The 26,905-nt window shown below is 42.5% G+C and overlaps 1 protein-coding gene across 4 annotated transcripts in view; it reads left to right on the top strand.

Annotated features, from left to right (window-relative positions):
• The window catches only part of apbb2b (amyloid beta (A4) precursor protein-binding, family B, member 2b), a 377,678-nt gene that overhangs the window by 144,446 nt on the left and 206,327 nt on the right, over positions 1-26,905 (top strand). For 3 of the 4 annotated variants that reach the window (XM_041190683.1, XM_041190685.1, XM_041190682.1), the window contains one exon: positions 21,386-21,461. The gene's annotated coding sequence lies outside the window, so the exon portion shown is untranslated. Of the gene's footprint in view, positions 1-3,976; positions 3,996-21,385; positions 21,462-26,905 lie in introns of those variants that run through there. The other variant, XM_041190684.1, reaches the window with a different exon arrangement.

Here is a 26,905-nt window from a genome sequence, read left to right as displayed (position 1 = left end):
ACAGATTGTGTTTAAATACAATTCTGCTCTTGCTGGTGGTCTCATGGATCCCTGGTTTTGAGCTGCCAAAGCTGTTCAGCATGGTGGTAGTGCCATACAACTCAATGGAGGGTGTCCTTAGTGTGAAGACAGGACTTCTACAAGGACCATGCAGTGGTCTCTCTTATTAATACTGTTGTGGACAGATGTGCCTGCGACTTGGTGAGGATGAGGTCAAGTAGGATTTTTTTTCTTTCACCACCTGCAGGTCTAGTCTGGCAGACGTCATTCAGAACTCAGCCAGCTCGTCAATATTGTTATATCAAGCCACTCTTGGTGTTGGAGATTGAAGAAACTCACCCAGTGTGCATTCAGTGCCCTTGCTACTCTTGGTGCTTCTTTAAGATGGTGATCAGCATGGAGGAGTACTGATTCATCAGCTGAGGGAGGTTGCTATTTGGTGATCAGCAAGAGGTTTCATGCTTCATGGTTAACTTGATACCATGGGACTTCATGGGGCCTGGAGTCAATGTTGAGGACTCCCAGGGTCACACCCTCTTCACTGCATTCCACTGTGCTGCCACCTCTAGTGAGCATGTCCTGAGGGTGGAACAGAACATACCCAGGGATGTTGATGGAGGAATTTGGGACATTGGCTGTAAGGTATGATTCAGTGAGTATCACTTTGTCAGGCAGTTGCTTGACTGGTCTGTGAGACAGCTCACCCAATTTTGACACAAGTACCCAGATTTTGGTAGGAGGACTTTTCAGGATGTCTCTTTGTTGTTTCTAGTGCCTAGATTGATGCTGAGAGGCCTGTCTTGTTTCATTAGTTAATTTTTCACTTTTCAGTTGTGGATATACACTGATTTGCTTGCCATGCTGTTTCGGAGAGCAGTCAAGAGTCAGCCATATTGCTGTGGGTCTGGAGTAACATGTAGACCAGACCAGATGAGTATAGCAGATACCCTTCTCTGAAGGACTTCGTGAACCACATGAGTTTTTTATTGTGGTCTGAGGGTCTGGCATAGAAAGGAATAACATTGTACTGGTACAGTACTGCCTACAGTGTGATTTAAAGGAACACATGACCTGAGTCTAGAGGGCAGTCTTGTACTGGACAGCGATGGGTGTAGAAGCAAGCATGGAGACAGCTGCTAGCTTAGACCTCATACTGTATATATTTATATGATTACTAATCGGGAATAAATGCTGATTGTTAAACTATACAAGACTCAGAACGTCTTCGTGAGACCTACGAATAACACACATCTTACAACATTTATGACAATTAGTAGTTTCATGATCATCCTTACTGAGATTAGCTTTTTATTCCAGATTAATTAATTAATTGATTTTAAACTCCTCTAACTGCTATGCTGGAATTTGAAAGCATATACCCAGAGCATTAGTCCAGGCCTCTGGATTGCTAGTACAGTAACATTACTATAATGCGATTGCACCCCCACCCCCCTTCAACCGCCAGCCATCCAATGGAATGCTCTTGGATTTTAATGCTGCAGTGATAAGTAAGGTGGAGCAATTATTAAGAACTCTTGGACAGAAGAATGCTGCATTTGTTGTATAAGAGAGATGTTAGAGATCTTAATTGGGCTGTAACTATGAGAGGTGGTAATTTGACTAACTAGTCTAGTAAATACCTTTTACAAAGACTTTGTGACAATTGATAGAAGGCATTCAGATATAGGAGGATAGATCTTCATCATGTTCAGTGAATTATGAAGCAGCCCTGTGTGAATGTGATTATTCATTCATTCAAATGAAGTTTATATTTTGGAGTAGCCTTCGGTCCATTCTGTCTGAGCTGTACAGGTAGCAGCAAGTTGGTGTGGGTGGTAGGAATCAATGTGCCACTGCTAGGGAAGGGGAAAACTTGACCAGAATTTCTGGTGCTGAACATGATACATCAATCCCTGTTGGATGTGTATATGTGTGAACAGCATGTAAGGACAACCTTGAGTTGAGTTATAGGTGCAGTAATTGAGCAATCTCCTGACGCTTGTGACCCATGCCTGTGCATGAAGAATAGTCATGTAGACATTGTACTGTGGGCTGCTGTTATTACCTGTGAAACTATAGACTAGCCTGAGTTGGTGACATAAAGTTATTGAAGGGGTAATTAAGAAATATTAAGAGGAAGAGGTGATCTTGAGGTGTGGTGAATATTTTTCACCATCAGGCTTAGAATGATCTCAACCCCCCCCACCCTCCCACTCCCCTCTCGCACAACTGAGTGATCTCAAATTTTCAGTCCAGTTGAACCTGTGTGCCATGTTCTGAATAAAGTGGATGGTACTCGTTGTGACCACCTAAGGGCTAGTTCTGTTGCTGCTGAAATTGTCTCTGAATATTTTGATGTATTCAAGTATAAAGATGAGCACCATTGTGATACCAGTGAGATTGGAAAACAAAGTGAGGAAAGTCTATCAGATGTTCTGTTTAAACCCTGAAGGTACTGCTTTCTAAGATCAACAACGTACGACACTTTTACACAGAGGTATAAATATTTAATATACTTGGTTGAGTAATAAAGGATGATAACTGAGGAATTGAAATAAAATAAACCTATCTGTAATCTAAATTTTGCTCGTGTGAACAAATCAATTTAAATAAATCACTAGTAAAAAGTTGTAAAGCATTCCGGAAAAAAAAATCAATTACTATTAAACTTTAAAAGAGCAAAACTACATTTACAGATGTTATCCCAACTTTATAACTGTGATAATTTATTGCAAATGGCTAAAACCCAAATACAGGTATTACTGAATCATGAATTGTGATACATAAGCAGAATCAAGGAGGTAGTGCTGTGATGCTCTTTGTATTGTAAAAAGTAACATTACAAGTCTTGAAGATAGTAAAATTAAAAGGCGGTGATGATTTGTGTTGCATTCATTTCCACAATGGCAAGTGGGTGGCTGCATGAACGTGCCCATTGAATCACAATTTTAGTTAGTTTGCTGTTTCTTGGCATTTAAATGTTTTAACTGGAAACAAAGTGAATGTAATTTTACTTTTTTGTGACATGGACAATTTAAAATAAAGGTTCTGCTGCATAATCCCTGTCCTGGTTTACTCATGACCTTGCTGTCTGCACTTGTCTTGCTGCCCCCTGTGAACTGCAATAGCCAATCAAAGTGGATTTCTGGCAAGTGAACATTTATTGACTGACCACACTGTTTATAGAGGTGGACTTTAGCAGGACTCCATTAGAACCTTCTTCCCTCAGGCTTCAGTTATTTGTGATCTGACATCATCTAACATCACTGATGATGCACTCTAGCTATTAGGATAATATCTATTAACTCTTTTTATACTTTATACATTTTAACCCTACACCTACTGTTTCTCTCCCACCTCCACCCCAAAAGTCACGGTCAGGTCCTCTGAGTCAGAATGGCTTGACTAACCTGCCTGACTTTGTCCTAGCTTCGTTTGGAGGATTGTTAGGAACACAGGCATCCTGTAGAGGAGGATGTGAACAGTCCACTGACACGCTCGGGATCTTAACTTCCATCTGGACAGTTAGTCCAGCTCTGCAGAGGCCGCTTGCTGGTACAGACCATCTGTTGTGTCTGAGGATGCTGTGGTCAGTGTCGACTAAGTAAGAGTGAGGATAAACCAAGGGATCGAAACTCAGCCCGGTCGATTCTGGTCCCGGATCTAGGCAGACTCTTCAGGACAGAGTGAAGGCAGTTCCTGCACCTTAAGGCAGCCGTTGAAGGTGACAGCCTGATTTGCACGATAGTGATCCTCCTTCTGCCGGACTTTATCCAAGTCAGTCTCTGTGTTACCCAGTCGAAGAGTATGCGGGAAATGTAGGAGCTGAGGATGTGACTTCCTACCCAGTAGGAGCTCCGAAGGATTAAGACTATTACGTAAAGGTGTAGACCACTTACTAAGCAAGGCCAAGTCAATGTTGTTGTTTTTCTTTAACAGGGCCTTGGCTATCTGGACTGCCCATTCAGCCTCACCATTAGCTTGTGAGTATCAAGGTGAGCTGGTGATGTGTAAGAAGCCTTACGTTTCAGTGAAGTGTTTGAAGCAGTCATTAGTGAACTGTAGGCTATTATCTGAAATGACCATATAGGCGATGCCACGTGTGGTGAAAAGCTGCTTAAGTGTAATGATAACCGCTGTCGAGGTGGGACCATGTATGTTTTTGTCTGTAAGCCATTGGGAATAGTAATCAATGACAATGAGAGAGGTTCTACCTTTGAATCAGAGAATTTTAACGGCACAGAAGGAGACCATTCGGCCCATTGTGTTTGCACCGGCTCGCCAAATGAGCTTTATGACCTAGCGTCATTGCCCTGCCTTTTCTCCATATCCCTGCACATTGTTTCTACTCAAATAATCATCTAACATCCTCTTGAATGCCTCGATTGAACCTGCCTCCTCCACACTTCCAGGCAGTGTATTCCAGGTCTGAACCGCTTGTTGTGTGAAAAGTTTTTTTTCACGTCACGTTTACTTCTTTTGCAAATCGCTTTAAATCTGTGCCCTCTCGTTCTTGGCCCTTTTATGAGCAGGAACAGCTTCTCTCAATCAACTCTGTCCAGCCCCCTCAAGATTTTGAACATCTCTATCAAATCTCCTCTTAGTCACCTTCTCTCCAAGGAAAACAATCCCAACCTCTCTAATCTATCTTCATAACTGAAGTCTCTCATCCCTGCAACCATTCTTATAAACCTTTTCTGCACTCTCTCCAGTGTGTTCACATCCTTCCTGTAACGTGGCACCCAGAACTGTACATGCTACTCCAACTGAGGTCTAACGAGTGTCTTATTTAAATTCAGCATAACCTCCTTGCTCTTGTACTCTATGCCCCTATTAATAAAGCCCAGGATACTGGATACTATTTGTTTTATTAACTGCTCTCTCCAGTTGTCCTGCCACCTTCAATGAACTATGCACATATACACCTAGGTCTTTCTGCTCCTATACCCCCTTCAGCATTTCGCCACTTATTTTATATTGTCTGTCCATGTTCTTCCTACCAAAATGCATCACCTTTCACTTTTCTGTATTGAACTTCATCTGCCACCTATCTGCTCACTCCACCAACTTGTCTATGCGCTTTTGAAGTTCTACACTGTCCTCCTTGCAGTTTACAACACTCCCAAGCTTCGTAACATCTGCAAACTTTGAAATTGTTCACTGCACACCAAGATCTAGATGATTAATATAAATCAGGAAAAGCAAAGGCCCCAATACTGACCCCTGGGGAACTCCACTACAAATCTTCCTCCAGCCTGATAAATATCCATTGACCATTACTCTCTGATTCCTATTTTTCAGCCAATTTTGTATCCATGTTGCTCCTGTCCCTTTTATTCCATGAGCAATAACTTTTCTCACAAGTCTGTTGTGTGGAACTATATCAAATGTCTTTTGAAAGTCCATGTACACCACATCAATAGAATTACCCTCATTGACCTTTTCTGTTACCTCTTCAAAATACTCCAAGTTAGTTAAACATGATTTCCCCTCCAGAAATCCATACTGGCTCTTCCTTATCAACCCATATTTTTCCACGTGGCTACTAATTCTATTCTGAATAACTGTTTCTAGAATCTTGCCCATCCCCAAAGTTAAACTGATTGGCCTGTAATTGCTGGGTTTATCCTTACAACCTTTTTTGAATAAGGGTGTAATGTTTGCAATTCTCCAGTCAGATCCATTCTGAGGCACTCCTATGAGTGAGATGGGAAAGATGAGGCCATCAAGAGTCTTCTGCGGTCTTGCCAATGGATAGTCTTGTGATCCTTGGCTAGACCCTGGGATGTTGGGGGAGATCCAGTAAGGGACCAATACTGTTTTGTTTAATGTAGATGAAGTTTGAGATTCAAGACATTTACTAAGTGAATAAAGCCACAAGATTCCATGGGTTTTGAGCAGACAAAAATAAACTTCACTGTACCAGTTCAGAAAGATAAAAACACTTATAGTATCCATCTTATACTCTAACATTCAGGGTAAGTATGAGGTACATGTAAATTAACAGGCAAACTGTGGTCGGACACCACACTACACAGTAATTGACAGATGCGACCAAAACAGTTTCCATGGATTTCTCAACAACTTGCCCAAACGTTTGTCACATTGTGAGCCAACCAATCTCACTGAAACCTTATCATTCTCACGAAGGTTTCCGATCTTCACATCTGAAGATCCAGCCTTGGAATTCTCTTCAAAAGTCATCCCCACTTGGACGTCTTCAACATTGACTCACCTTGCAGTGTTTCAGTCTAGCCATGGAGTCGGATGGTGGACGACTGGAGGAATCCAGGTGTCAGCCAGGGTGTGTTGTCAAAGTGAATAGATACTCCCGCTCATGTGTCCAATTTAAAAGCTGTCTTATGACCATTAACCATTATTTCACTGGTCCAGAAATGCCCTTTGGATTCTGTGACCTCAGCTTAAATAAAAGTAATTGGTACTCATGAGGATTTTCTAGTGTTTTCGAAGCTGTTGGGAGCAGTGCTTCTTTAAATTTTTGACCGGTAACTGAAGGTTTTCTTTTGCAGCAGACTGTTTGAAAATGCTTCTTCCTGTGGTAGAAGTGGCATTCTGCGTTAATAGCTGGACAGGCGTGGCGACAATGTGATCATTTCCCACCACAATAGAAACATCTAACAATGGCCGTGACTGTATCCTGTCGCTTGCCCCTCTGCTCATTGGCAGGCGTTCTGGGTGCCCTGTCATATCCCTAGTGAACTGGCAGGAGATAACAATGATTTTGACAGGAATCAATACTTGCTTCAGAGTTTTGGGTGGCTCTGTCGAATTTTTCCCAGTCTGTACCACCATCACGTTTCTAACTAAAGAAGGAGTCAAAAGCATTAGGACCTCTGCATATCCAGGGGTTCCTTGTTGACCTGCTGCAGTATTAAAGTGTTTTTGGCTCTGCTGCTGATTCTGTACAGTAGCATACTAGCACACTGACTAGACCCTTATCTGATTTCTCTGTGAACCCAGAGGCGGTGCAGTAGCAGTGTAAGCAGCAACACCAGTTGATACAGTGTGCAGCCTAGTCGAGGCCCTCCGCATGGCGCAGGAGCTCAGGAGGGACTAAGGCTTTCTCCTTATCTCTGTGCACCATCCAGCTGCTCCCCCCACCCCCGCAACCTGGAGCAAAGATCCAACCTGCAAGTGGTCATTTTTAAAGGTTGGTTCACGGAGCCAGGAATTCTGTTGTCTCTGCACACCAGGCCCATGAGTGAAAATCTGGGCCATAGAATCATTGTGACCACATCTCAAATTTTCATCACTGTAGAGTAAAGGGTTAACTCTAATGACAGCTAATGAGCATGTGCTTGAATCATACTGTTATGTGACTCCAGTAACAATTCATCGCTCTGTTTGCTGCTTTGTGAGTTTCTTGCGTGTGCTCTGCTGAGCTGACTGCTTTTCTGCTTTCCTGCCTTTTTTGGTATCGATGGGGATCCTTAAAAAAAAATGGTTCGCACACCACTGCCACCATGTATTAATATCATGACTGGGCTCTGTCTGTCTTCGATAGAAGAAAGCTGGAAACCATGCTGTTGGAAGCTAGTGAACATTTATTGACTTACTTACAGAGATGGACTTTAGCAGGACTCCATTAAGAACCTTCTCCCCACAGATTTCAAATACATCTGATCTGGCATCATCTGACATCACTAATGATGCACTCTAGCTATTAATGTAATAGCTATTAACCCTTTATACTACATCCCCGGCTTCCTCTTTGTAAAATCATGCAGGAGAACTGAAATGCTAAGGAACATCCCACGCTGTGTTAAAGTACTTTTCCTGCTGATGGAAAATGATCACCCTTGAACTGTTTCTTAGCATGTAAAAAAAAAAGGTGGTTATATCCCCTCCCTGCTCCTGAATGGCAAGTCAAAAGTGAGCTTACAGCAACTAAAGCTGGTGGGGGAAAGGGGAACAGCACAATGGAAGTCTGGAATTTCTAAATATGCAGATGTAGAGATGGGAGGAATAGCAATGAGAAGATCTCCTTCTGAAGCTAGGTTGCGCTTGGATCATCTTGAGTTTGAAGGATGTTTCTGGAGAAACATATTTTTGGGATATTGTCATCTGATCAATTTTGTGTAAAAGATGAGCTGTTGTGTGGCAAGAATATTTTATCAAGATTGAGATCATTTGGTATGGCAGATAACGATCAAATAATTTCCATGTCTGCTATTTTTCCTTAACAGTAGTCACCATGAAACCACAAAATGAAGAATTGTTTAAAAATGTACACAGCAAAGAAATGAGCTATACCACCTGCTGCAACGATACCCACACCTAACGAGCACCATAGGACCAACATCGCCAGTATTTGTAGCAGTCAACTCCAAGCTCAAATCTGCTTTTTGACCCCTTCCAGGTGTGCTGCAGTGCTAACCCATAAGGTTCTTGCAACCACCTCGTGTAGCACCATCCCCACTTTATTAAAGCCCAAGTGCTGGGATGCTTTGTTACTTGCCTGCAGGTTTTCTTTTACTTCATTTTTGCCCGTTGCTTCATTTCCCTTTCCTCTTCAGTGTTGGTAACATCTAGCAAAGGGTTACAGTTGCCAAAGGCAGGAGGACTCAGGCCTTCCTATACTGTCACTTCCCTCCAATTGTCTGTATCTCTGTTAAATTACGCCTTGAACAAAATTTCCCCTCAAGTCGGCTGTTTCACTCTACAAGGGCAAAGCAGCACATGAGGTTAGTTATAAATAGCTAGACTAATGAGTTGACCATAGAAGACTTGTGCAACTCGCAGGCATAGATTTTTGTTTTTACTCATGGGCCTCAAGCATTACCTGAGTGGAGTGCAGAGACTAAAATTGGGCAGGAAGGTCATACGGTCTCGAGGTCACCTGCTCAATTTTCAGTCCATTGAAATTAGTGGAAGAATATTGTGAGGGCTCCTGTACAGAAATGTGATCCACCCTGCATGATTTTCTCTATGCATTCTATTCAGAAATAGATAGCAACTGTACTAGAAATTCTTAACAACTTTGGGATAGAAAGTTACATATCCAACTTTGATGACACAAAGGTAGGCCGCATTGGGAGCAGTGTTAAAGGAAGCATAAAATTACATAACAGCTAGATTAAGCAAAGGGGAGAAACTGTGGTAAATGGATTTGTTATGGACAGGAGGGGGATTAATTTAACCAGCCCTGATTTCTCCTCTCGCCACTGTTCCATAAAGAGAAAGGTATTTCCATTTTGATTTCCCCCTTTACAAGTGCTGGCATATTTTCCCAACCCCCCAGTTTTGCTGTGATCCATTTTATATTAACAACCCCACTGCAAACTCGAGAGAGGATATACTCAGGGGTGATTTATTTGTATACAGTCGAACACGAGAGGAGGGGTCACAACATAGCCGCCTTTTTCACTCCTAAAATAATAGAAGGGGGCATAGAGAAAGAAAGGGGAAAAAAAAGCACAATAAAGAATTGTTGTTTCACAGACATACGAATAAAGAGCAGGAGTAGACCATTTGGTCTGTCAAGCCTGCTGTGCCATTTAATATCATGGCTGACCTGATAGTAACCTCAAATCTGCATCCTGCCTAGCCCCGATTACCTATCACCCCTTGTTTACCAAAGAATCTATCCACTTTGCCTTAAAAATATTGAAAGACTCTGCTTCTACCCTGAGTCCAGAGCCCAAGTCAAAGTTCAATGGTGCATTCTTTCACAGAGTCGGCAGGTTAAAGACTGATGCTGGATAATTCACTTTTCCAGTAGAGGTGACTTCCATGATGGGATAGGCATGTAGAGATGAATTAGTCTTGTAATTGCTGGCACAGAATTTCAAGTAGAAACAATGTCGATGGGACCAGGCATTTAAACCTGGACAAAGCTCTGGTTCAGAGCTGCTGCTTGCTAGTTGGAAGGTGGCAGTCTGATTGGTTATTCAGCAGGACAAGGTAACTGGTTCCCTTAGGGGGGGTCATGTGACATGACTCCTACTTCTCCACTTTGGTTTGAACAAAGGATGTATATCCCTTGGTTTGGATTCTTGAGATTGCCAATGTTTCAACCATTAAGAATTTCAAAAGAGGTTTCTGGGTCCTTTGTCTGAGCAGACTGGTTGTCTCTATTGGCCAGGCCTGGCTTAAGAAAGGCAAATGACCTTTATATAATTCCCTTGGAAGTTGGTCATTTGCAGCTCATTGGGTTATTCACATCTCTTCAGAGATAATGAGGTGGCAGCTGCTTTGCATGCAGAAAGTTCCTTTTGTTTAGGTCATAGCCAGCCATGGCTTCAGTTATTTTAAAGCCTTTGTCCAGTTTTTGAAAACTTTATAAACTAGCTGTGATGATATATACTTTATAAAAATATAGACTGAGGTCTTAGCACCTTGATAGATTTCAATGTAGATAAATGTGAGATCATCCACTTTGGACTTACAAGTTAGAAACAGTGGAGTTTCAAAGAGTCTTGAGGGTTCAGGTACTAATGTCAATAGATCTCGTAATCAAGTACAGAAAATAATCAAAAAGGCCAGTGGAATGCTGGTCTTTATATCTAGAGCAATTAAAACAAGGGGGTAGAATTCATGCTTCAGTTACATAAAGCACTAGTTAGACCACACCTGGAGAATTTCTAAGGATGGTAGAAATTTGGTACATTTTCCAAAGTGACAATTGGTGCTAGATCAGTTAATTAAAAATCTGAGATTGATGGATTTTTGTTAGCCAAAGCTACTGAGGCAAAGATGGAGATTTGGAGTTAAGTCGCAAATCAGCCATGATCTCATTGAATAGCGGATCAGGCTCAGGGGTCTAAATGGCCTATTCCTGTCCCTATGTCCCAAGCTAATACACGCCTCATTGCAGTTAACAATTTAAATCCTGTTGCATGCAATTTGGTCTTTCCTGTTTGGTAGATTTTAATTTTTAAATAGTCATAAATCGAGTCATGTCACACCTAATGTAGAAAAATGACAAGCTAATTTAAAAATCCTGGGTTGGTCCCACCATAAAAACCTGAATGAGGGCAAAGACTGTTAAGCGTTCCTTGTGCAAATATGAAACCACTTTACAGCTCATATGCATAATGTGATGTGATGTATAATTTGTGTCTTTGCTTCTCTTCAATGAATAACATTTTTTCTTAATATTTTCTTAATTACATGAGTTTAATTTTGTAAAACCATACTAGTGTGTGAAACTAGATATTTGCAATCAAATATTAATTCTTCCCAGCTTTTCAGCTGACATTTTCTTTTTTACAGCCCACTAAATGATCAATAATTGCAATCACGAATTTAACAGAGGGGAGAAACTGACTAATATAAAACCTCAATTCCCCCGATTCAGTTAGTCTGACTTACTCAGTTTTGCCTGAAAGGAACCGAACTGATTTTTGCTTAATTCGCAGGCACAGCTAGCTGGTTTTTTTAAAAAAACTAGCTGCGTAATTAATGAGCTAATCTAATCCAGGCAATATTGTGAATTCAAATTTTTCAAAGTTTTTCTTGAAGTGGAATACAAAAGCAAAATACTGAAGGTGTTGGAAATTTGAAATAAGAACAAAAGAAGCTGGAGAAACTCAGCAGGTTGGGCAGCATCTGCAGAGAGGAATAGAGTTAATGTTTCAGGTTGATGCCCTTTCAGCAGAGTTGTAAAATAGAAATGTAAGAGCTTTTAAGCCGATGAAAGGGGGGGGTGGGTGGGTTCGTGGCAGGAAGAACAAAGGAGGAGGTCTGTTATAGTGGGAAGGCCACGGGAGATTAAATAACAAAGGATTTTGTGATGTAACAGCCAAAGAGAGTAGTAATGATTAGAATAAATAAGGTTGTGTTCAAATGAGGCCTGAGTTGCTATATAAAAATCAACTGAATGCGCCACGAAGGGTTAAAGAAACAAATTGAAGACCGACCCAGCAAAATAAAAAAAAAAGGAAAAAAAAACAAGATGGAAGCAGAAGTTATGATCTAAAAGTGTTGAACTCAGTGTTGCGTCCAGAAGGCTGTAGAGTGCCAATCGAAAGATAAGGCGTATTGAGTTTCACTGGAACACTGTAGTAGGCCATGGACAGAAAAGTTAGCATGGGAGCTAGGTGGAGAATTAAAATGATTACCAACCGGAAGCTCGATGCAAGCTCAAGAAACAATACCTTTTCGTTCAACTTGGCACTCTACAGTCTTGTGAACTCTACATTGAGATCAACAACTGTAGATCATAACCTCTATCTCCATCTTGCTCTGTGTGCCTATTTTTTCTGACCCTTTTTTTTTGTTTTGCTGGGTCGGTCTTAAGTTTGTATCTTTCTTTATCCCTTCATGTTGCATTCACATGGTTTTTATGTAACAATTCACACATTTGATTTTCTACTATATCCGTTACCACTCTCTTTGGCTGTTGCATCATGAAATCTTATTTGATCTCCCCTGCCCTCCACTCTATCGCTGACCTCACTTGTTCTTCCTGCCTCCTCCCCACTACCACTGGCTTAAAAACTCTTAAACTTTTATTTCTCTTTAATTCTGATGAAAGTTCAAACTGAAATATTAACTCTGTTCCCCTCCACACACGCTGCCTGATTTGCTGAGTTTTTCCAGCATTTTTTTTTGTTCTTTATTCTTGAACTGGCTTCTGAATTATTTTTTGACGTTTCTGCTCTTTTTGCCTTTCCCAAATGGCAGTATTGCTAAGGAGTGGGATTCATAATGTACAAGGTCGCCGTGTCAGCTGGTCAGGATGGGCTTAATAACATGATACTCTATTCTTGCCCTGTTTCTCATATGTTCATATGTTATGAACAGCCTTTAAATGTTTAGTATTGTAGAAATCTAATTCTTTGGATGATGCATGGCTCCTCTGAGAAAATGTGAACTGCCTGTTGGGCGGAAACTGGACATCTGTCCTGGATTTCCGACTGCGGCAACAGCCAAATCTTTATTGTGTTCAAAAACACATTCAGACGTGACCTAAGAGTTGGCATTTCTATTTCCTGTACTTTGTAACAGGAAGAAAGGTACAGAAACTCTGTTGCATGATTCTTCAGAGAGGGAAAAAATGTCAATTCACAAGCAAAATTTCTGTTTATTAAAGCAGCAGCACCATATATGCTACTTAACTCTGCAGTTGAAATTATCCTGCTACATAACCAAATTAGATAAATATCCTACTTTATATCTGCCCCATGTTGTCATCTAGTTTTACTAATGAATGAAACAGACTATGCATGCAGACTTACTTTGTGTATTGTTGTGCATTATGTGCTGAAGAAAACTACATCGCAAGTGGATGTGATGGCGTAGTGGTATTGTCACTGGATGAGCAATCCAGAGACCCAGGGGACCAGGGCAGGTGGTGTAATTTGAACTAAAAATCTAATGGTGACCATAAAACCATTGTCGATTGTCAGAAAAACCCATCTGGTTTGCTAATGCCCTTTAGGGAAGGAAACCTGCTGTCCTTACCTGGTTTGGCTTACATGTCACTCCAGATTCTCCACAACAATGTGGTCGAGTCTTAAATGCCCTCTGAAATGGCCTAGCAAGTTACTCAGTTGGATCAAACCACAAAAAGGTCTAAAAGGAGTGAAACCAGACGGGCCACCTGGTATCAATATATAAAATAAAAAACAAAAAAACTGCGGATGCTGGAAATCCAAAACAAAAACAGAATTACCTGGAAAAACACAGCAGGTCTGGCAGCAACGGCGGAGAAGAAAAGAGTTGACGTTTCGAGTCCTCATGACCCTTCGACAGAACTTGAGTTCGAGTCCAAGAAAGGGGTGAAATATAAGCTGGTTTAAGGTGTGTGTGTTTGTGGGGGGGTGGTGTTTGGGTGGGGGGAGAGAGAGAGAAGTGGGGGGGTTGGTGTGGTTCTAGGGACAAACAAGCAGTGATAGAAGCAGATCATCAAAAGATGTCACAGACAACAGAACAAAAGAACACATAGGTGTTAAAGTTGGTGATATTATCTAAACAAATGTGCTAATTAAGAATGGATGGTAGGGCACTCAAGGTATAGGTCTAGTGGGGGTGGGGGGAGCATAAAAGATTTAAAAATATTTAAAAATAATGGAAAAGGTGGGAAAAGAAAAATCTATATAATTTATTGGAAAAAACAAAAGGAAGGGGGAAACAGAAAGGGGGTGGGGATGGAGGAGGGAGCTCAAGACCTAAAGTTGTTGAATTCAATATTCAGTCTGGAAGGCTGTAAAGTGCCTAGTCGGAAGATGAGGTGTTGTTCCTCCAGTTTGCGTTGGGCTTCACTGGAACAATGCAGCAAGCCAAGGAGAGACATGTGGGCAAGAGAACAGGGTGGAGTGTTAAAATGGCAAGCAACATGGAGGTTTGGGTCATTTTTGCAGACAGACCGCAGGTGTTCTGCAAAGCGGGCGCCCAGTTTACGTTTGGTCTCTCCAATTTAGAGGAGACCACCTGGTATCAACCTAGGCATCGGAAACGACAATGGCATACTCAGCCCTACTGACCCTGCAAAGTCCTCCTTACTAACATCTGGGATGCTCTGTAGCATCGCTACAGACTGAGCTGTCCGAGTCCTAAAGGTCATAGCTGCTAGACCGGGTCTGTGGCAGGTAGTGAGGGAACCAACAAGAAGGAAAAACTGCACAGTCCTTGTGAAATCCCGTCTTCACATTTAGGATACCCTCCATCGCGTTGTGTGACACTACCACCGTGCTAAATGGGATGGATTTCGAACAGATCTAGCAACTCAAGACTAGCATCCATGAGGTATCCATCAGTAGCAGCAGAATTGTACTCAGAATCTGTAACTTAATGGCCTGGCATATCCCCAACTCTACCATTAACATCAAGCCAGGGGATCAACCCTGGTTCAATGAAGAGTGCTGGAGGGCATGCCAGGAGCAGCACCAGGCACACCTAAAAATGAGGTGTCAACCTGGTGAAGCTAAAGCACAGGACCTCTTGCATGCCAAACAGCATAAGCAGCAAGTGATAGACAGAGCTAAGCGATCCCACAACTAACAGATCAGATCTAAGCTCTGCAGCCCTGCCACATTCGATTGTGAATGGTGGTGAATAATTAAACAACTCACTGGAGAAGGTTCCACAAATATCCGCATTCTGAATAATGGAAGACCCCAGCATTTCAGTGCAAAAAATACGGCTGAAGCATTTGTAACAACCTTCAGCCAGAAGTGCTGAGTGGTCGATCCATTTCAGCCTCCTCCAGAGATCCCCAGCATCACAGATGTCACTCTTCAGCAATTCAATTCACTCCACTTGTTATCAAAAACAGCACAGGATACTGCAAAGACTATGAGCCCTGACAATATTCCAACAAATAGCACTGAAGACTTGTGCTCCAGAACTTGCTGTGCCCCTAGCCAAGCTCTTCGAGAACACTGGCATCTATCTGACAATGTGGAAAATTGCCCAGGTATGTCCTGTACATGAAAAGCAAGACAAATCCAACTCGACTAATTACCACCCCATGAGTCTGCTCTTGATCATTAGTAAAATGGTGGAAGGGGTCATCAACAGTGCTATCAAGCAGCATTTGCTTAGCAATAACCTGCTCACTGATGCTCAGTTTGGGTTCCACCAGGGCCACTGAGCTCATGAACTCATTGCAGCCTTAGTTCAAACATGGAGAAAAGACCTAAACTGGTGAGGTGAGAGTGACTGCTCTTGACATCAAGGTGGCCATACGACCATAAGACATAGGAGCAGAAATTAGGCCATTCAGCCCATCAAGTCTGCTCCGCCATTCAATCATGGCTGATAAGTTTCTCACTCTCATTCTCCTGCCTTCTCCCCGTAACCTTTGATCCCCTTACCAATCAAGAACCTATCTATCTTGGCCTTAAATATACATTTGACTGAGTGTGGTATCAAGGAGCCTTAGCAAAACTCGAGTCAATGGGAACCAGGGGGAAAGTTCTCTGCTAGTTGGAGTCATACCTAGCACAAAGGAAGATGGTTGTAGTTGTTGGAGGTCAATCATCTCAGCTCCAGGACATCATTGCAGGAGTTCCTCAGGGTAGTGTCCTTAGCCCAAACATCTTCATCTGCTTCATCAATGACCTGCCTTCCATCATGGGGATTGAAGATGGAGTTGGGAGGGGGTGATGACATGGTGGTAATGTCACTATAACAGTAACCCAGTGGCCCAGACTAATGCTCTGGGAACATGGTTTAAGTCCCACCATGACAGCTGGTGGAAGTTAAGTTCAGTTAATAAATCTGGAACTAAAAGCTAATATCAGTAACGGTGACCATGACAACCATCATTGATTGTTGTAAAAACCCATCTGGTTCACTAATGTCGTTTAGGGAAGGAAATCTGCCATCCTTACCTGATCTGGCCTACATGTGACTCCAGATTGACTTATAACTGTCCTCTGAAGTGTTCAGTTCAAGGGCAATTAGGGATGGGCAACAAATGCTGGCTTTGCCAGCGATGCCCACATCCCATGAAAGAATAAAGAGATAAGGTCTGAAGTCGGGATGTTCGCTGATGATTGCACAATGTTCAGCACCATTCATGACTATTCAGATACCGAAGCAGTCCATGTCCAAATGCAGCAAGGCCTGGACAATATTCAGGCTTGGACTGACAAGTCACAAGCAACATTTGCGCCACACAAGTGTCAGGCAATGACTATCTCCAACAAGAGAGAAACTAAGCATCGTCCCTTGACATTCAATGGCATCACCATCACTGAATTCCCCACTATCAACATCCTGGGGATTACCATTGTCCAGAAACTGAACTAGACTAGCCATATAAATATTGTGGCTACAAGAGCAGGTCAGAGGCTAGGAATTCTGCAGTGAGTAACTCACCACATGACTCCCCAAAGCCTGCCCAACGTCTACAAGGCCCAAGTGTGGAGTGTGAAGGAATACTATGCACTTGCCTGGATGAGTGCAGTTCTCAAAGTTCGACACCATCCAGGACAAAGCCTGCTTGATTGGCACCCCATCCGGAAACATTCACTTCCTCTACCACTGACACATAGTAGCAGCAGTGTGCACCATCTATGACGTGCATTGCAGGAACTCAGCAAGGCTCCTTAGACAGCACCTTCCAAACCCACTCGCGCTACCATCTAGGAGGACAATGGCAGCAGACACATGGGAACACCACCAGCTGGAAGTTTCCCTTCAAGCCACTCGCCAGCCTGATTTGGAAATATATTGCTGTTCTCTCACTGTTGCTGGTCAAAATCCTGGAACTCCCTCCCTAATGGCACTGTAGGTGCACTTACACCACATGGACTGTAGCAGTTCAAGAAGGCAGCTTACCACCACCTTCGCAAGGGCAATTAGAGATGGTCAATAAATGCTGGCCTAGCCAGCGATGCCCGCATCCCGTGAATGAATAAAAAAAATTATTGTTCACGTGAAATACTTTCCTTCAAAGCTTTAACTTACAGTGCTATGCTGTGGAAGATTCGATCTCCTTTGTCACAGAGTCCCCAATATTTGTCATACTGCTATGGGGAAGCTGTAGGAAGAGAGCAGTATTGAGGAAGAGCCGCCATTGGATCTCTACCACATTCTTCTATGTGGCTGGCTGAAGAGCTAGCTTGGTTGAGGTATGGGAGTAAGTCAGCCACTGTGTGCTTGGCTACAGGGATTTGTGGACTAGCTGGATTCTGGAGCAATAGAGTACTGGGGATAAAATGGCAGGATTCATATCCAAAGCAAAAGAGAAGAACTTTGTGTCAAATTGCATAATTGGAGGTTCAGTTCTTATTGCATCTCTTCCAGTGATGGAGGAACAATGTCACATTGGCTGATGCCTGGGAATAAGCATTTAGTCAGCTACTTCATGGAGCTATCGGGTCCTAGAGGATAGAGGGGACCTATTCGCTCCACTGTTAGAGATACCAAAATTTAATGGCACAATTGTGCTGTCTTTCTCCACCAAGGAAGGAGGAAGTTGAATGGCACAGGGGTTAACATTCTATGATATTGTCACTGTATGTAGGAAGATGTAGTTTTGCACAATATATATTATCAATATGTTATCATTTGCATAAGTTTATAGCTAAAACCGGGGAGGTTCTAAAGTGGCTAAAGGCTGTAGGATGCCTGGCTTTCAGGAGATGGCTATTGGTTCCTATAAAGTGCAGGGACAGTGCAATCCTAAAACGTGTTCTCTGCATGGGCAGATACATTTAGAACTGGAGCATCTGATTTAGCAAGATCTACTTGAAAAAGAATGTTGTAAGAGGAATAGCTTGTCAAAGAACCCAGAATTAAATCATTGCTAGCTGAGTTATACTCCAAAATGAAAAAGTTATTGTTGAGGAAGGGTTAATTGATAAAGTACGAACATAAAAACATACAATTTAGGTGGAGGAGTGGGTCACTTGGCCTTTGAGCCTGCTCTGCCATTCAATGAGATCATGGTTGATCTGATTGCAACCTCAATTCCACATTCCCACCTACCCCGATAACCTCTCACCCCCTTGCTTATCAAGAATCAATCTAGCTCTGCCTTAAAAATGATGAAAGACTAGGCTTCCACCACCATCTGAGGAAGAGAGTTCCAAAGATTCTCAACCTTCTGAGAGAGAAAAAAACTCTATTCATCTCTGTCCTAAATGGGTGACCCCTTATTTTTAAACAGTGACGCCAGTACTAGATTCTCCCACAAGAGGAAATATCCTCTCCACATCAACCCTGTCAAGACCCCTCAGAATCTTATGTTTCAATCACATCACCTTTTACTCTTCTAAACTCCAGCAGAAGCAAGCCTAGCCCGTCCAATCTTTCCCCACAAGACAACCTTCCCAATCAAGGTATTAGCTTAGTAACCCTTCTCTGAACAGCTTCCAATGCATTTACATCCTTCCTTAAATAAGGAGACCAGTACTGTACACAGTACTCCAGAAGTGGTCTCACCAATCCCCTGTATAAGTAAAGCATAACCTCCCTACTTTTGTATTCAATTCCCTTGCAATAAATGATAACATTCTGTTAGCTTTCCTAAAAACATTACACGGGCCATCTCAGACTGTACCTCCTTTCCCTTCCTCGACTTCTGTCTCCATTCCTACAATCAATATTTGCTTTAAGCCCATTGAATCCTCCAACTCCCTTGACTAAGCTTCCTCACACTCCACTGCTTGTTGGGACTCCATTCCATTCTCCCAGTTTCTGGATCTCTGTTGCACCTGTGCTGATTATGCAGCCTTTCATACTTATGCTTCCAATATGGCTTCCTTCGCCCTCAGCCGAGAATTCCTCTATTTCGTGGTTGACAGAGAGATCACCATTTGACTAGATGCTTTACGAATTTCCAGATTCAACATTCACTTTAACTTGCTTAAAACCTGTTACATTTTTTAAATTTGCCCAGTTCTGTTGAAAGATTATTGACCTGAAATGTTGACTGTGTTTCTCTCTCGCCATAGATGCTGCCAGACTTGCTGAGTATTTCCAGCATTTTCTGTTTTTATTTCAGACTTCTAGCATCTGCAGAATGTTGCTTTTGCAAATTTTAGTGATTTTGTAATGCCATAAACGAGGCTAAAGAAAGATACCTAACAGGGCTTCTCCATCTTTTAGTTCTATACCAGGGGTGGCCATAACACGGCTCGCGAGCCGCATGCAGCTCTTTTAAACATAGGGCAGCTGGTTGGCTACCATCTGATTTACAACCCTGCTGTTTTTGTAAGTCCTGTCCTGTGTTTCTGAGGGTGTCCAGGAAAGGGTACAAGGCTAATTTCTAAACATGGGATGATTGAGTTATGACGAAGCACTGACTGCTCAAAAATGGCCACAAACAGCTTCATGGGGGAGAAGCAGAGAGAACTTGGAGTTTCCCACTGGTCTGACGTCGGACTGCATTTGGAGCACCATTTTGGAGTGGCCTCTCCGAATCCCTAACCTACCCGCTTACTGCTAACCCTCTGACTTGCAGCCTCTTTCCGGAAGAGAGTTCAATACAGAATAGAGGAATGTAAAATCTGCTGTATTGGAACACAGGTACTCTGATTCAAATCTGTTGTTCAGTAGGCGATTATACCTATTTTTTTTCCCTCAAGTACAATCAATCCTTTGTTTTTAACCTCCACATTAGAAGAGCAAGGCTGCCAAAGTCAGTTAAGCAATGAGCATGTGTTAGTGCTGTTGTGTCTCGGTGAAGTAGATTTGTTTTGTCTACCTCTAGCAGTGATCAGCCTTGATAACTGAAAGTGTCATCTTATTTAAGGGATATTGCTTTTATCATAGTTTTATAATGTTTTCTTTACAGGTATGTGTGCAAGAATAGTAATAAAAATGTATCTGTAAAGATTGTGTGTGTCTTGTGGCTCTCGATTGGCTGAAGATTATCATATGTGGCTCGAAGGTTCAGAAAATTTGGCCACCACTTTTCTGTACAATTACAACCTCTATAAAAAAATTAATTACACCTGAGAAGTGTCAATATAGCATTAACAGATACCAGGATAGTATTATGTTTTCATAATGGTAGGTAGGATTGGTAGCCCACTGAGTCTGATAAACTTGAGATTAGAATCTGTAAAACTCCCATATACATCTGAACTTGGAATTCTTAAAATCAAAGTGAGTTGGGTTCTCATGTACAGTAAACATGAAAAAATAATTGAGTTCAAAATATTTTATGAAATGAAATTGTCACAAAATGGATCATTTTAGAGATCCTTTACGTGGATGATAACAAAAATATGGCACTTGAAGGATTGTCATTTGCTGTAGCACATACACATGAATGGTTTTATCATTGCTATGCAACAGCCTTGCGCAGGTCAAATCCTGACCACAAAATGTGTGAAATATATTTTCAAAGTGGTGGTAATCCACATTTCGTAAACATTTAAATGCTAAACTTATTTAGACCTGCTCCCAGAAGAGAAGCTTGATTCATCCAAGTTTTAGTGAGTCATTGTAGGCTTCTTATTTTCTGTGAAAATAGTTGCATTGTTCATTTTGTTCATAGACAAAGAATGATGATTACCCTTATATTTAATGGGTTAATCCAGTTCCATCTGATACAGTAACAAACACCTTTCCAAAAATTTTGAGTCATTGTATGGCTCACTATTGTGAATGGTACTTAAATGTTACAATTGTTCATCACATTCTCAATACCACAGGGACGGAAATCACACCCAGGACTTACAAGTTGTAACAATATACATGAAACCTGCGTTTCAAATGAGTATGGATGTCATGCTGCTATACAAATTTTGTATTATTTGCAAAACAAGTCTATGCTAACTTGGGCATGGAAACATCAGTCTTGACTTTTATCGTGTTAACAAATATTCAGCTGTCTGCATGATTTTTGAGTTACACCCTAATGCTATGAAGCTTGTGATTTGGTGCTTATTTTGGTGCCTTTGTTTCTGTATCTATTTTTTGGATTGTTTTTGTTTAATTGAATGATCCCTTTTTCCAGATTTCATATAACCTATACTCCAGTATCCTCATTGTTGAAGCCCTGTGATCCTTGTCAGAAGTGCTCCCAGGTCAAAGTAAGATTCTTTTCTTTTGAGAGTATTTGCCAGAAATGTTCTAGATTGTGAATTTTTAGACGATCCTCTCAAAGGGAGAGCAATCATGGTACACGGCTGATCTCAGCTTGTGGGGATTAGTATGATAACACAGAATATTAATTATAGAAGATACAAGCATTCATACTTCAAATGATTGGTATTTAGTACCTTGGCTTGCTCTTTGTTTAGTGCTAAACCTTTCCTAGTTGCTGTGCTTCCAGTATTGGCATTTTCTGTTCACGTTTCTTTAATTATCATCATCGGTTGCCATTTTGTTTTTACATTTTATGTTAGATTTTTAAAAAATACTATTTAGCTTCTCCCCAGCACGTACAGTCCCTCTGTTTGAGAATTGAACAGGCGATTTGTTTCTTGTTCCTGGTTCGTTGTCAATGTTACTCCATCCACAATAATTAGGAGACGTATGAGTGATTCAGCGTGACCTGGCCCCTCTTTGGAAGCTCTCCAACTGCCACCTCCAGTCACACAATATCTGAGAAGAAATTGAACGATTGGAGAATTATAGACCCGAGCCTAGGTTGAAAGTGCTGTTCCACCAGCAGCGTATAACTCCATTGTCGCAATTTAACTGTTCAAGTACCCCACAGCATAGCACTGTACTTTGAATTTTCAAACTAGAATGGTGGAATTCAACAACAGTGCAAAAGAATTTAAAAGACTATCAGGGAAAAATTTGCAGTTTTAATAAGCTAATTGAATAATGAAACCAAAACAACATTGTGATTTGAACAATTTAAACTCAGTAATTGAATCAGTCAGCACACCAGTAAAACATTTTGATTATCTCATGCTGGTTTAAATTATTTCAAAATATGTCACGCAGCACTACTGCAAATAGCTTCATTATTGGGCATATTTTACACTTTTAAAATTGTGCTGTGGTCATTCCAAATCCATTTGTGGCACATTGTTGCAATTATTCTATTTTTTGGTGTAAGGACTCCAGTCTAGATTACATAGAAAAACTGAATAGTTCCTTGGTAAAAATTTTTTAAAAAGCCTGAAGGTCAATAGTTCTAATTTCAATTCAAGACTGTGTTCCCAACACAATTATATATGTGAAGCCCAATGGAGCCCAACGCAAACTAGAGGAACAGAACCTCATCTTCCGACTAGGCACTTTACAACCTTCCGGACTGAATATTGAATTCAACAACTTTAGATCTTGAACTACCTCCTCCATTCCCACCCACTGTCCGTTTCTTCCCCCATCCTTTTGTTTTTTCCAATAATTTATATAGATTTTTCATTTCCCACCTATTTCTATTAATTTTAAATCTTTTATGCCCTGCTAGTCTTTCCACCCCACCCCCTCTAGAGCTGTACCTTTGAGTGCCCTGCCATCCATTCTTAATTAGCACATTCGTTTAGATAATATCACCACCTTCAACACCTCTTTGTTCCTTTGTCTGTGACATCTTTTGATTATCTGCTCCTATCACTGCTTGTTTGTCCCTACAACCACCCACCCCCCACTTCTCTCCAACCCCACCCCCCCCCGTCTTATACCAGCTTATATTTCACCCCTCTCCTAATATTCACTCAGTTCTGTTGAAGGGTCATGAGGACCCGAAACGTCAACTCTTTTCTTCTCTGCCGATGCTACCAGACCTGCTGAGTTTTTCCAGGTAATTCTGTTTTTGTTTTGGATTTCCAGCTTCCGCAGTTTGTTGTTTTTATTTCTGTGTTTAATTGACTGCCACCCCTCTTCAAGAAATGCCTACTTTGAAGAAGTTCTGCTCCTCTCTGCAACAAGATTTTCGTATCTCTCTTTTGCCTTGTTCACCTTCATTGCTTTCCATTTCTCTCCTGGTGTTTGACAAGGTGTTTACTAAAACCCGCTTTCACAGCCATATCTCCTTTCTCAGTGACTGTCTCCGTCTCTGACTTACCCCATGTGGATTTCAACTGAAATTCCATCCCTCTTGTTTCGAACCCACCCAGGATTACAGGTATTTCCGGGACATAAAACGTTTCTCGGACTGCTGTTCCCGTCGCATTCTGAGATCCACACTCAGTGCCATGTGCCGCCATATGAACACACTCGACTGCTCCCTCCAGCAACACCGCTGTACCCTTTTTGAAAGCTGCGCATGCCCCCAGTTTCATTTTATTCTTTGTCTCATCCGACGCCTCAACAAGAAACTTTTTCTCTTTCTCTCAAGTGCTAAGGAACGCAAGCTCCAACAACTCGTCGACACCAACACCCATCTAGGACCCTCCACCCCTGCCTGTCCCTCCGTCCCCACCCCATCTTCCAATCCCAGCCCCGGCTGTGTATTCACTATATCCCCTGACCTTCCCCTCTCCGACGCTGAATGTTCATTGCTCAGCAAAGGACTTTGTTTCATACCCTTACGCCCTCATCTCAATGAATTTCGGACTCGGCACGACGCTGAACTCTTTTTCCGCCGTCTTCGTCTCCGTGCTCACTTCTTTGGGCAGGAGTCCTCTCCCCATTCAACGGATCCTTTTACCCACCTCCAATATTCTCCCTCCACCTGGACCCCTCCCTCTGGATTCTTACCTTCTCTTGATCTTTTCATTGAGAACTGTCGGCGTGACATTAGTCGTCTCAATTTCTCTGCTCCTCTCACCCATTCTAATCTGTCTCTCTCTGAATTTACTGCACTCCTTTCTCTCAGGTCCAACCCCAACATTGTCATCAAACCCGCTGACAAGGTTGGTGCTGTTGTCTGACGCACTGACCTCTACCTCACGGAGGCTGAGCGTCAACTTGCAGACACTTCCTCCTACCTCTCCCTGGACCATGACCCCACCACTGAACATCAAGCCAATGTTTCCAGGATTGTCACTGACCTTATCTCCTCTGGAGATCTTCCTCCCACAGCTTCCAACCTGATAGTCGCCCAACCTCGGATGACCCGCTTCTACCTCCTACCCAAAATCCACAAACAGAACTGTCCCGGCAGACCGATCGTGTCAGCCTGTTCCTGCCCCACAGAACTCATTTCTCGTTATCTTGACTCCCTTCTCTCTCCCCTTGTCCAGTCCCTTCCCACCTACATCCGTGATTCCTCTGACACCTTACGTCGCATCAACAATTTCCAGTTCCCTGGCCCCAACCGTTTCCTCTTCACCATGGACGACCAATGCCTGTACACCTCCATCCCCCACCAGGATGGTCTGATGGCCCTTAGCTTCTTCCTCGAACAGAGGCCTGAACAATCCCCATCCATCGCTACTCTCCTCCATCTGGCTGAACATGTTCTCACACGGAACAATTTCTCTTTTAACTCCTCTCACTTCCTCCAAATAAAAGGTGTGGCTATGGGTACCCTCATGGGCTCCAGCTATGCCTGTCTCTTTATGGGGTATGTGAAACATTCCTTGTTCCAGTCCTACTCCGGCCCCCTCCCACAACACTTTCTCCGGTACATCGATGATTACTTTGGTGCTGCTTCAAGCTCTCGTCGGGACTTGGAAAAATTTATTAATTTTACTTCCAATCTCCACCCCTCCATCATTTTCACATGGTCCATCTCTGACACTTCCCTTCCCTTCCTTGACCTCTCTGTCCCAATTTCTGGTGATAGACTGTCCACCAATATCCATTACAAGCCTACCGACTCCCACAACTACCTCGACTACAGCTCCTCACACCCCACTTCCTGTAAGGACTCCATCCCATTCTTTCAGTTCCTTCGCCTCCGTCGTATCTGTTCTGATGATGCTACCTTCAAAAACAATTCCTCTGATATGTCCTCCTTCTTCCTTAACTGAGGTTTTCCACCCACGGTCGTTGACGGGGCCCTCAACCGTGTTCGGCCCATCTCTCGCACATCCGCCCTCACGCCTTCCCCTCTCTCCTAGAAACATGATAGGGTCCCCCTTGTCCTCACTTATCACCCCACCAGCCTCCACATTCAAAGGATCATCCTCCGCCTTTTCCGCCAACTCCAGCATGATGCCACCACCAAACATATCTTCCCTTCACCTCCCCGGCAGCATTCCGTAGGGATCGTTCCCTCCGGGACACCCTGGTCCACTCCTCCATCACCCCCTACTCCTTAACCCCTACCAATGGCACCTCCCCGTGCCCATGCAAAAGATGCAACACCTGCCCCTTCACTTCCTCTCTCCTCACAGTCCAAGGGCCCAAACACTCCTTTCAAGTGAAGCGGTATTTCACTTGCATTTCCCCCAACTTAGTCTACTGCATTCATTGCTCCCAATGTGGTCTCCTCTACATTGGAGAGACCAAACGTAAACTGGGCGACTGCTTTGCAGAACACCTGCGGTCTGTCCGCAAGAAAGACCCAAACCTCCCTGTCGCTTGCCATTTTAGCGCTCCACCCTGCTCTCTTGCTCACATGTCTGTCCTTGGCTTGCTGCATTGTTCCAGTGAAGCCCAACGCAAACTGGAGGAACAGCACCTCATCTTCCGACTAGGCACTTTACAGCCTTGCGGACTGAATATTGAATTCAGCAACTTTAGATCTTGAACTCCCTCCTCCATCCCCACTGCCTTTCCGTTTCTTCCCCCTTCCTTTTTTTTCCAATAATTTATATGAATTTTTCTTTTCCCATCTATTTCCATTAATTTAAAATCTTTTATGCCCTGCTATTCTTTCCACCCCACCCCCACTAGAGCTGTACCTTGAGTGCCCTGCCATCCATTCTTAATTAGCACATTCGTTTAGATAATAATCACCACCTTCAACACCTCTTTGTTCCTTTGTCTGTGACATCTTTTGATTATCTGCTGCTATCACTGCTTGCTTGTCCCTACAACCAGCCCCCCAACCCCCCCCAACTTCTCTCCCCCCACCCTCCCCCACCTTATACCAGCTTATATTTCACCCCTCTCCTAACATTCACTCAGTTCTGTTGAAGGGTCATGAGGACTCGAAACGTCAACTCTTTTTCTTCTCCGCCGATGCTGCCAGACCTGCTGAGTTTTTCCAGGTAATTCTGTTTTTGTTTTGGATTTCCAGCATCCGCAGTTTTTTGTTTCTATATTTACAATTGTATATGTAATTGAATCATTGTGGAATTTAATGTTGTGATGAATCGCACTGCATTGTAATAAAGATAGGACTTGTCACCTTGAAGAGATGAGGCGTATCTAGTACATTAAACTCCTTGTTTTTAGCTAGGGTGATATCGCTGCACTATCTGATGGTAAATTGAAATGTTTTCATTTTATTATTTGGAATTCAATATTATAGCAATAATGTTCTTCAGTTTACATGACACAAATGGCGATTCCTTGAGACAAAATTAGGAATGGGAACTTGACGCAAATGTGTAAAATTCTTTGTTTGCTTTAAAAACCACCTTAGTGTTCATAGTAGCACTAGGTGAATAGAAATTTCCACCAATTAAATATTGGGAAGATGATGCCATTGTCCTGGATTCCTGCTCCAAACTCCACCCCC

Source organism: Carcharodon carcharias, chromosome 1 (genome assembly GCF_017639515.1).
Source record: "Carcharodon carcharias isolate sCarCar2 chromosome 1, sCarCar2.pri, whole genome shotgun sequence".
Taxonomy (NCBI): Eukaryota; Metazoa; Chordata; class Chondrichthyes; order Lamniformes; family Lamnidae; genus Carcharodon; species Carcharodon carcharias.
This window is presented reverse-complemented; position numbering and strand designations above follow the sequence as displayed.